General features: G+C 35.9%; 1 pseudogene; it reads left to right on the forward strand.

The window, feature by feature from the left end:
* Positions 1–6,593: 6,593 nt before the first annotated feature.
* Positions 6,594–8,342, forward strand: LOC100750634 (annotated as a pseudogene).
* The last annotated feature ends 4,396 nt before the right edge of the window (positions 8,343–12,738 follow it).

The raw sequence follows: 12,738 nt of genomic DNA on the forward strand, positions 1-12,738 counted from the left end.
CTTGATTCTCTGTGCAAAATTATTCTTGCATGGCATTTGTAATTGTTTCTGTCAGGAAAATGGAAACCTTGCAGATATTTACTAATGTGCCTTGGAGAGCACAGAACCTTGGAGATTTGTGTAATGTACCTCTGGAAATGGAAATTCTACAAATAGTTCATAAACTAACACCTCACCTCGTGATAGCAAAAATCTTCCTAAGGCAGTATTTGTCCTTGAGAAGCCTGCATTGTTAGTCTTCGATTTAAAGAACAGAAGAAACAGGATAGTTGAAGACACCTAAAATATCTATTAGAAAACTGGTTATGGATCATAAAACTAAGATTTTTATGCTTGTAACTGTCCTTTTTAGCTCTGTAGCTACAATCTCAAAGCAGCCAACATGAGACCTGAATTAGCAGTATTGCAATTACAACATAAAACAATGAAGAAGTGTAATTTGGTGGAATTGGCTTTAGCAGTGTAAGAAAAACCCATAGAGGATCTCTCCACACTGACTTTTTTATTTGAAATATGTCTATGGTTCTGTATAGTCATAACAGATTTTAATTTTAGTTTGATTCATAGAAACTGAAACTACTAAAAATATTAATTAGTTGTTTTAAACACTTGAGCTGTAAGAAATTTGGCAGTAGGAAAATATAAATAACAAGCAAGACTAGTTCATATATATATATATATATATATATATAATATATATATATATATATATAGTATTATATATATAGTCAAAAGCTCCAGTGCTTATATTTTATATTTTCTAAATAAATTCTTGGATTATAAGTGTTATTCTATATTCATAATACCAGAAACTCAATATCTAAATGTACATAATCCCAAGTTTATGTAGAATAGTTGACTTGAGAAATAAGGAGGTGAATGTTATATGACTTTTCCCAAAGAGTGTCAGGGAAACAGAAGATGTAGAACAACCATGCAGAATGTCCTGCTGAGAACACAGGTTTTCTCTCCTGTATCATTATGTTTTTCCTAAGCTAAGCAGAGCTGCTCATTTTTTAATATCCCAAATTCAATGTAATAAAATAAAAATCACACACTTACATTTAGGAATTTACTCTGGGTTTCTGAATATTAGTCTATGTTTCAGACTTTTGTTTATCATAACAGGAAAAGATATAACTGCAGTTGCCAAAAGGATGCCATTGAGATAAGTATTTTGTTAGAGGTTGGTTTCAGTTCCAGGGCTTTACACAGTGGAGGCCTTTGAGAATACAGAAGGACAATTAAGATCAATATATAACTCTTCCAAGTTTAGAGGCCAAATCACAGTACTGTATAATAACTTTCTCTTTAAATTTCAGATTTCTTTCACACCTCACTCATAATGTGCCACCTTATGAATATAAATATGAAAGGAAACACTGACTCTAAAAGGAAGAATTTTATTGGTATCGTCTGTTGTAACAAGTTTTTGTCTGTCCCTCCAGGCAGCTCCCAAATAAAAACACAAAGACTTATAGTAATTATGAAAGCTTGGCTTTAGCACAGTCTTCTTTCTAAGGAGCTCTTATAACATAGATTAACCAAGTTCTATTAGTCAACATGCAGCCATATGGCTTGGGACTTTTCCCTGTCCTCCTTCCTCTGCATGCAGCTGGGAACTGTCCGGAAGTCATACCTATAAGTCCTGCCTAGCTATTGGCCATTTAGCTTTTTATTAAACCAATCACACTGATACATCTTTACAGAGTGTAGTCAAATACTTCATCACATTCTGTCCTTTTACACATTACAAAGGAATAAAAGTTTCAAACTCTGGTTTTTGAAATAACCTCATGCCAATAACAGCAATAGTTAATGACTGACTTGATATCTAAAATACAACGATATTTTCTGTTTGGTGCTAGTCTGTGGTGTCTATATTTGTTAATGGATGCCTGAACTTAATTGTGGAAAATGTTGGCCATTGTTAATTTTAATTTTTCTTCTGCCTCTTTATTTCTTATTTTGTTCTTACACAAGTGTATATGAGCTTGGTCAAAGGTCCTCAACTGATGACTGATTTATTATTATTATTTTATAGAAGGCTCTTAGTTTATAGCCCAAATTGTCCTTGACCTGACAATTTTCCTGCTTTTGCTTCTTGAAAATTTTCCCAACCTTGCTATGTACTCTTCTATTTTTCTCATTAATTATGTGTGAATTTAGTTTATAAAGCCCAAATACATATTTCCAAATCTACTTATTATTTCTGTTCTTGTGTTTGACCACCTGAGGACTTAGTAAGATTCATTCTTAGCTAAAATTGGAAAGCTAGAGTGCAATGAGGTTGTCCACTGACCTCCATTGAGTCAGTAAGGCTCAGTAAAGTCTTTCTTGATAGATAGCAGGCCTATGATATGAGAGAATCTCTGCCATTTTCAAAATGGATATTTTCCTTGGAGAAAGCCCTGAGGCATTTATCTAGGATATTCACTATGGGGATATGCTGTGTTGTTCCAGGATGCTTTCCAAAGAGACAGAGTGGGATTTCTATGATGATCATCATGGGGATACAGTGAGTCTTTATATGGCAAAAATACTTGAGCACTTAGGACTCCGGTTTTGAGTGGCCCCACGGGATTTTCTCATTCCCAAACTAATTTATCACAGCCTCTGGCAATTTTGTATAACAATTCTTAAAAAAAAAACTTTAATTTTTCTAAGCAGTTAATAGATATAGCAAATCCTTCTCAAAGTAAATGCTGAGCTGATTTTGCCTATGGTAGCTCTCTCCTAATTTTGTAATGGCATTTTCCCTCATGACTCTAATTTTTAGGCAAGTATAAGAAAAATTATTGTATATTAGTTTGTTGAGCATTTTTCTATTAAAAGGATGTGTATAAAAGCTTTCACGTCACTTTTATGTCAGAACCAAATCCACAATTCTCATTCATTGCATTCTTGTTATGCAAATATATGTTCTTTATGAAATTATATCAAAATCCATTTTTTTGATGAGTTTGAGGGGCTTTAAATTTCTAAAGACAATTTTCTGTTTTGGTGTTGTCATTTGTTTTATAGTGGTTTATGGGTAAAAATTCACAGCTGCATTATAACTGATGAGTTAATGTCCCTGGTCTCAGTGCCTCCTGAGAAAATAGGCATTTTCAAATATCATTGCCATTTCTTAGCATGACGGACAAGACTTTAGGCTTGAGCCAAATTAAGGGACTAATTCTTTGATATAATTTTAACTTAAATTCCTTTCTTTCAACTTCTTTCCTTGCTTAGACACATTGGCAAAATGATTTTATGCTTTTCTGAGAAATTGTTGTTTCATTGTTTAATATTTCTCAATGATATTTAATGAACTTTTTGTGTGACTTCATGTAGCATAGATTATATATGTGCCATATACATCCTGACAGTCTTAAGTCTTCACAGCACATCAAGGAATTCATGGTTTTTAGTTTATTTTAACTAAGTCACCAGTGGGTCATATTTTATTCATATACCTATATAAACAATTAGTTCCTTTCTGGTTCTAGTCAACACATCAATTTTAGAATCTATGGTATTGTGAATCATCATGGCATTTTCCCCTAGTGGATCTAGAGATTATAATCACTAAATTTCACTAAACTACATCTCAATATATATATATATATATATATATATATATATATATATATATATGTGTGTGTGTGTGTGTGTATGTATATGTGTATATATGTATATATATATGTATATATGTATATATATATACACACACAAACTGAAAATTCTTTCAAGTGTATATATTGCATGAAAAATTTTATTTTCTTTTTAAAGTTGTCTCTCCTTGTGAGAAGACTCATATTGTTGTTTGACTATATTTACAAGTCTAGCAAGTTAACACATTGACAGTTAGGCCTGAGAACTATCAGTTTTCCCTTTTGAAATAGTTACTTGAAACATCACTCTTAAAATTCCTTTACAGGGTCTTTAAATAAGGCTGTAACTGCAATCACAGAGCGTCTCTCTGAGACTTGTAGACCTCAAGAACATAGCCATGTTAATCATTCCCTATGTCTTCCTTCAAATTCATCAGATCCATAGAGTTATAATAGTCCTCAACAATGCCCTGGGAAGAAAAATTTGCAAGTGTGAAATTTAAAGAATAGGTAGTTGACTTTCGTATTTTTGTTTTAATAAATTTCTAATATTAGCTGGGGGGTGTTGAAACAGGCCTTTAATGACCATACTTTTGAAGCAGAGGCAGGTAGCTCTCTAAGATGGAATCCTGCCTGGTTTACAGAACTGGTTCCAGAACAGCCAGGGCTACAGAGAGAAACCTTGTCTTGAAACAAACAAATAAAAACAAAAAATCTAATGTCAATTATTTAGAGATTCTTTAGAATATTTTAAAAAGTCGTAGTACTTAGATTATGCCTGGTCTAATAATTTACAGTTTTGTATGCACAATTTATATTTTTTTCATTTTCCTATGAATTATAAATCAAAAACTCACCTGCTCTAACAGAACTTTTTGGAAATATATTTTTGTTTGTTTCTTTCTTCCTTCCTTCCTCTGATGGGAGAAGTCATTCTGTGTATATGTCTCTCTTATTGATTAATGAAACAATCTTGGCCAATGGAGAAGCAAGAAAGGTGGGACTAGGAGAGAAGGAGGATTCTGGGAAATGTAGTAAAGAGGAATCGCCATGTGATCCCAGAAAGAGAGGGTGCATAAGGCCAGCGTCCTCAGTAAGATAAGTCCTTATAAAAATATACAGATTAGTGGTTATGGTTGGTGATTAAGACCGAGCTAGCAAATAAGAAATCCTAGTCATTGGCCAGCAGCATTGTAACTAATATTAAGTCTCTGTGTGTTATTTGGTGGCCCCAAAGTGATGTCAGAACCCAGGCAGCTGTCAGGAAGAGTTTTCATTACATTCCTCCCTTTTTCATTACGTTGTTGTTGTTTTGTTTGTTTGTTTTCTCTTTTGAGTTTTGGAGACAAGGTTTGTCTGTGTGGGCCTGACTGTCTTGGAGGTCACTTTGTAGAACAGGCTGGCCTCGAATTCACAGAGATCTGCCTACCTCTGCCTCCCAAGTGGTGGAATTGCAGGCATATGCCACCATAACTGGCTTTGTATTATCTCTTGTCTTACTTTTATAGACTTCACTGAACCTTGGTCGAGGTAGTTTAAAAAAAAGAAAACAAATATTTTCACCTCTATGAAAACATTCCCTACTACCAAAGCCTGCACCAATTCCATTTCTGTCTTATTAAGAGATTCACACAACCCCTTATGCTCTTGAGATCCACTGTTATCAACTGCCTAAACAACATAGGAATTGAATCATAGATTAATCATCATCATTTACCAAGTGTAACATGATTTATGCATTGTCTGACTGCCAAAGTATTGGTCACACATTCTTTCACCTTCCCTTGTGACAGTATGAGCACAGAGATGTTTCTCTCAGAGTCAATACTCATTGTAATTTCCATAGTTACAGAAACTCTTTTTGATAAATTGTTATGCTTATAATGAACAGTAATTACAATTCCAGTGACCACAACTAAATTCCTTCATTTGTTCACCTGTTTGAATTTTCCTTCCCATACACTTCTAAAGCAGCTTCTCAGACAGGCCTGCAAAATTGAATGGACTCCAGCTCCCAGGTTCAACACCCAATGTTTATTATAGTTCTTCATGAAGTTGTTTCTAATTTCTTTGACTAGTTTCAATGTATAACCCATCTCATCACAAGTAAACACAATGAAAACAGTATCCCACAAGGGTGATGAGTGTTTTATTTAGTCTTGTTTCGAATTTTAAATTGTGACTGACAGATGGATGTGTTTTAGTTTGATAATTAGCTCTGCTAAGTAGTTTTCTATGGCTTTAGGTAAGAGTTAATGCTGTGAGAAGAGTAACAGCATCAATAAAGACCCCTGATGCAGGGTCTTGGCTCCGATCTCATTTTGTTTGTTTTTGGTTGTTTGTTTTGGAAGATCTTACCATAATTTCTTATTATAAGGAATGCTCAGAGAGCAGAAAAAGTAGGAATGGGGACAACAGCAGCAAGGACTATCCAGCTGGCGAGAGGATAACATTACTGTGAATATCTGGAACCAGATAAGGTTTCAGTAAGTTTCATTGAACATTTACTTGTTGAGACCTACTACAGGCAACATATTATTTTATTAGGAATGTGTTGAAATGTGTGTGTGTGTGTGTGTGTGTGTGTGTGTGTGTGTGTGTGTGTGTGTGTGTGTACATGTGCATGAGAGTGCGCACAGCCTGCACAGTCTGTGTAATGTTACATCTATGTGTATATGTAAGTCTGACCAATTCTTTTACAAGTCTGTATAAGAATTGGTACACTTTTCTTTCACTTTAAAAATTCTTTTTCTTTTGATCTTAGACTTCTTTAGTTGCTTGTAGTTCTTTGTGTAGGTCTGAGGCCTCATTTATTTTCCCCAATCTATCCTGGCACACCTAATCTGTGTCCTTGTTCAGTTCTTGCTAGGCAGTCATGTTGGTGAGCCTTTATGGCTATAGTTTTACATATTCATAGAAGGTACTCTGAGTTCCTGCAACTTTCTTCCTACTCTGAGCACCGAGGTTCTGGCCGCTGGCTTCTCACCACTCCCTCATGCCATGGTCCCAAAACATCAATCTGTGCTCCTGCCACAGTCCAAGAAACCCAAGTCAGTTCCCACAGTGAAGCTGGAGGACAAATCGGCCTCTCTCGGCTTGCTGAATGGAGAAAAAGAACAACAAGAAGCAACTGAACACATTAACGAAGTACAAAATAAAATAGACAGACTTAATGAACAAGCCAGTGAGGAAATTTTGAAAGTAGAACAAAACCATAACAAACTCTGGAATTTTGTTTTTTACTTTTTTTGTTGTTTGTTTGTTTGTTTTTTGTTTTTGTTTTTTTGTTTTTTGCTTTTTAAATGGAGTGTGCTGGATGTCTCTACAATTGTGTTCAAATGACTGCAGAACCTGGAAAAGCTGTTGCTGCTATTGATGCACAACATATTGCCATTATTGTTCTCTCTCTCTCTCTCTCTCTCTCTATATATATATATATATATATATATATATATATTAATTGAAACTCAAATATGTGATGAATCCAAGGTGTTTCAGAGAGTGCTCACCTGTGTATGCAAATTTGATTTCATCTTTAGTAAGTAGTAAAGTTATATGCTTGCCAAAAAAAAATAAATAAATAAGTGACACACTGGAAGACAGATGTCACACAATTTCAATTGTATGTGTAACCTAGAAATGATGAACTTATGGGAACAGAGAGCAGAATTGTGGCTATTAGGCTTCAATGTTGGTTTTTAACAATGGGGAAACGATTGGTTTAAGGATATAAAACTGCAGTTGGACAAGAGGCATGGACTCTGTGAAGTCTTGAGGTCTATTGAGAGCATGATAAATAAGGTTAATAACAATATGCTATATTTTAAAAGTTGTGAGATAGTATACTTTAGTGTTCTTGAAACAAAAATGATGAATATGTGTGATATAACACGTTAATTGGTTTAATTTAGCCATGCCATTGTGAACATACTGCATTGTGTATCATAATTGTGCATGACTTTATTTATGAGCTAAATAAATGAATGAAAAAAAATTAAAAGAAAAAAACAAAACTCTGCCAGCCATTTTTTCAGAAGAGGTCATAATTGATCACCAAAATCCCAAATTTTGGGGTAACACCATTTGTCAACCATCCACAAGTGTCTGCACTGCTTGAGGAGGAAGACGAAGAGGCTCTGCATTACTTGACCAGAGTTGAAGTGACAGAATTTGAAGACATTAAATCAGGTTACAGAATAGATTTTTATTTTGATGAAAATCCTTACTTTGAAAATAAAGTTCTCTCCAAAGAATTTCATCTGAATGAGAGTGGTGACCTGTCAACAAAGCCCACAGAGATCAAATGGAAATCTGGAAACGATTTGACAAAACGCTCAAGTCAAACGCAGAATAAGGCCAGCAGGAAGAGGCAGCACAAAGAGCCAGAGAGCTTCTTTACCTGGTTTACTGACCATTCTGATGCAGGTGCAGATGTGTTAGGAGAGGTCATCAAAGACGATATTTGGCCAAACCCCTTGCAGTACTATTTGGTTCCTGAAATGATTGATGAAGAAGGAGAGGCAGAAGATGATGATGAAGAAGAAGAAGAGGAGGAGGAGCAGGAGGAGGAGGAGGAGCAGGAGGAGGAGGAGGAGGAGGAGGAGGAGGAAGGCTTGGAAGATATTGACAAAGAAGGGGATGAAGATGAAGGTGAAGAAGATGAAGATGATGACGAAGGGGAGGAAGGAGAGGAGGATGAAGGCGAGGATGACTAGCACAGAAGACTGGTGGATTCCAACCCTCTTTTATTTTCAATTTTTCTCCCTGGGAGCAACTTGCAGTCATTTCCCTCCCCTCCCCAATCCCTCTTGTGCTCAATCAACTGTTTTTGAGGTCTCTTCTCAACACCATGGTTCTCAACTTATTTGGGGGCAATACCTTGAGCAAATTACAATGAAAAAAGAATCTCCACTCTTCTGTTCTAAATTAATTTTTATCCTCGTCTCAAACTATAGATTCAGCACTGCCAATGTGCTCTGGGGGGCAGGAAGCCCTCTGACTCCCTGTGCTCTGCAGGACACTGGGGGTGCTAGGCCCCAGTGTAGTAGTGCATAGCTTTTGTCATTTCTCTGTATATTGGGCTCAGAGATTACACTGTGTCTCTAACAGACAGTTAGCATTTACCAACATGTATCTGTCTACTTTCTCTTGTTTAATAAAATGAAAAAAAAAGAAAAAAGGGGGATTGGAAGGTCAGCAAGGGTGGGTTTGACATGTCTGGGGGGGGGTAAATGGGCATTTTGACTACATGGCTTCCCCTTTGATATGTTTAATTTTGATGTTTAACAGACATCCTTGCAAGTTAAGGTGACACTTTTAAAATAAAATTCTCTCCTAACGATGACTTGAGGCCTGCCACTCAATGGGAGAATCAACAGAACCTGTGGGGTTTTATTTGGAAGTGACATTCTCTGTTGTAACTTTATTTTTAATTTTCTTTTTGTGGTTTTCACTGGAAGGAAAAAGATGCTCATTTTTAAATGTTGAAGTGTACAAGTTGCATTGTTACAATAAAAACAATGTGTACACAAAGGACCGGATGCTTTTCTGTCAGGGTAGATGCTCAGTATGACCTTCCAAGTTTGACCTGCATGATGACATCATTTCAAACTCTGCCTCCCTAACTTGGTATTTTTGATATGCACTTTGAAGGATGACCTCAAGGCTATGCAGACTGAGTTAAAGTGATTTGAACCATGTCTTAATGTATGTAACTGAGTGATTGGGTATAGTTTGCTGCCATGGATTTGGACCCTTTATTTTTTAACTCAATTTGGAATTTTTTTAAATGGGCCTTTTGTTGCCTGGATATTATGACAGTACATGCTCCTACTGTGTCACAGACCTGTTACTCTAATGCCGTCTGGACGAAGGACAGCTACAGGCATGTCTACATTGGCAGTGAACTGGCCAAGAAAGTGGGCAGTCAAGTATGCAGTCCATGGGGTGGTCAAGAGTGCTGTGTCCCAGGTTTGTAGCAGGAGCTCTCAGATGTGACTCTGAATATGGGTGGGTAAAGAGCTCTTGTCTGCTCAATGCCATTGTGCAGAGAATAATGTTTTGGGAAGCTACTTGATACATATGCTTTTTAATATAAAATTGAGCTAAAATTATATGCCATTTTTTTCAGAGATTAATGGACAGCCTGGTAAAATTCAAAGTTTTTTGATGTATAAAACTTTATAAATTGAACTACTCCATCAATAGACAAAGTGTAACCGAAATCTGTCTAGATGTATAGTGTATGATTTCTGCACAGGACTCTGTTTAGTAAATACATCACTGTATACATCAGGAATCTTGCTCCAATAGAGGAATGTAAAGATTAAAAAAAAATAGAGGGCACTATCTCATAGAAAACTCCGTATTGTTCTGGATCTTATAATCTTTCCCCCACATATTCCACAGTGATCCCTAAACCTTAGGAGGATGATTTATATTATCAATGTATCAATTGAAATTGGACTCCACAAATCTGGATTTTCATTGGTTGTAGTTTTCTCTTTTTCAAACTCATAAAAATCATACTTAATAGTTAGCAGTAGATATCTACTTAAAATACTTAAATGAGAAAATGTACAAATATACATTTTCAATACAAATGTACAAATAGTTTTAATGAAATTTTCCATCTCTGCTGACAAAGCTCTGTCCAAGAGACAGAGTCAATTAACAAACCCCCAATGCCATATTTGAAAAGCCCCCTTTAGGTTGTTTGGGAGGGTATTTGAAGAGCCACCCCAAAAAAAATTTACAGCCTATTGCTATTGCCCTTGCTTTGCATCCCAGAGGTAAAAGTTATGTCTCTGTTACTGAAACCATCATACACTTCAGACATGACACAGAGCCTAGAGATTCCTGAGCTGGTACTGACCTGAAAATCTGCTCCTTAAATACTAGCTTTCATGGTACCCAAAGGGCCAAAGCTACTTTCTGAAGGAGGGAAGCAACCAACAATTCAACCCATCCATGATCCCTAGCCTATAAACCAAGACAATGACAAGCATAGCCCTATAATCCCAAAATATAGTAGTGGCAGACGTATCATAGCATAAACAAAGCTCTCTAATTGATCTTGAGACATGCTCAATAAGAGTAAATTCATGCCTAGTTGTGTGAACTTAGGCAGATATACAGGGCTAGCAAAGTCAAGGATCTTAAAGGAGAATCTACAACTCTCACTTTCCTGAACTAGAATAGCCACTAATTACATTTTAATAGTTGTCCTTAAACCCAGATATGTATTTAGTTCTCAACCTCATCAATGAAACTTCTCTTTGCAACAGACAAAGAATGTTAGGGAAAGCTATAGACAACCAAAGTATGTTAATAAGATTTCCTCTACAAATATACCTTCAAATTGAATGATCTTTTTAAATAGTTCTTCTATATAAGAAAGATAATTAGCTGAAAATTAAATTGCAGAGCAATTCCAAATCTTTAGGTTATCATTTTAGAAGTTAATTTATGTTATGTACTCTTGAATCATATAGCAAGTAGTTTTCCTATTTAGAATGCACATAGTTCTGTTCAGTAAAGCGGGGGCTCAAGGTATAAGGATATTATTTATAATGTAATAAAAAATTATATTGATGTAGCAAACTGGTGGTTTGATTCTAATATCTATTACCTCAGGAGCCTTGGGTCATTGAGTAGGTTTCTGTTAACATCCCTGGTTTCGTCTCTACTACAGAGCAACAGTAATAGAAATTGCATGGTATTGGCATGAAAACAGGCAGGTTGATCACTACTGGAATTGAAATGAAGACACAAATGTTTATCCACACACCTATGCACATCTGACTTTTGATAAAGAAGCCAGATCATAAAACAGAAAATAGGAGGATCTTGAACAAATGGTGCTATTTGACTGCATGCAGTCCCACAAATGAATGCAAAAAGATTTATCTCTATTACCCTGCATGAAACTCAAGTCCAAGTGGATCAAAGAACTCATTATAAAAGCAGGTATACTGAGCCTGAAATAAAAGAAAGAGGGGAATAGGCTTGAGTGGATTGATCCCCTGTAGACAACTTCCTGAACAGAACAACAATAACACAATCACTAAGATCAAGAATTAATAAATGGTACTTCATGGAACTGAAAATCTTCTGTATTTCAAAGGACAAAGACACTAGGACAAAATGGAAGCCCACAGAATGGGACAAGATTTTTCACCAACTCCACATCTGACAGAGGGCTAATGTGTAAAATATATAAAGAACTTCAGAAACTAGAGATCAACAAGCTAGAAAATCTAATTTTAAAACGGTGTACAGATCTGATCTAAACAGAGAATTCTCAACAGAGGGCTCTCAAATAACTGAGAAGCACTTAAAGAAATGTCCAATATCCTTAGCTACTGGGGAAATGCGAATCAAAATGACTCTGTGAGTTCATATTGTATCTGTCAAAATGGTTAATATTAAAAACACAATTGATCCCATGCTGTCAAGGTTATGGAGGAAAAGGAACACTCCTCCATTGCTAGTGGGAAGAAAGTTTCTACTGCCAATTTGGAAATGAATATGTCAATTTCTCATATAATTGGAAATTGATCTACTTCAAGACCTAGCTTACCACTCAGGGGCATATACCAAAAGAGTCTTGATCACAGCACAGCGACAGCACTTGCTCAGCTATGTTCATAGCAGCTTTATTAAGAGCAAGAAACTGGAAACAATCTAAATGTCCCTCAACCAAAGAGTGGGGAAAGAAAGTGAGGTACATTTATACAATGGAGAATTACTCAGCTGTTAAATAATAACACCATGAAATTTGCAGGCATATAAATTAAACTAGAAAAGATTGTTGTAAGTGAGGTAATCCAGAAAGACAAACATGATAATCCATTTATAAGTGGAAATTACCTGTATAGTAAATAATCATGCTATAATTCACAGACCTAGAGAGGCTAGTAACAAGGAGGATTCAAAGAGGTGGGAGAAACTTGAATCTCCCTGGGAAGGAAATACATGCAGGTAGAATGGGGGCAGGCAGATATGAGAAACTGAGGGATCCAGTAGGGGAGAAGATGCAGGGAGAGAGTACTTGGAGAGACAACTGGAAATGTGTAGCATTTCAAGGGCAAGTTTGAAACCAATTGCAATGGAAACTCTGAGGAATCAGTGATGGTAACCT

Source organism: Cricetulus griseus, chromosome 5, assembly GCF_003668045.3.
Source record: "Cricetulus griseus strain 17A/GY chromosome 5, alternate assembly CriGri-PICRH-1.0, whole genome shotgun sequence".
In the NCBI taxonomy this organism is placed as follows: Eukaryota; Metazoa; Chordata; class Mammalia; order Rodentia; family Cricetidae; genus Cricetulus; species Cricetulus griseus.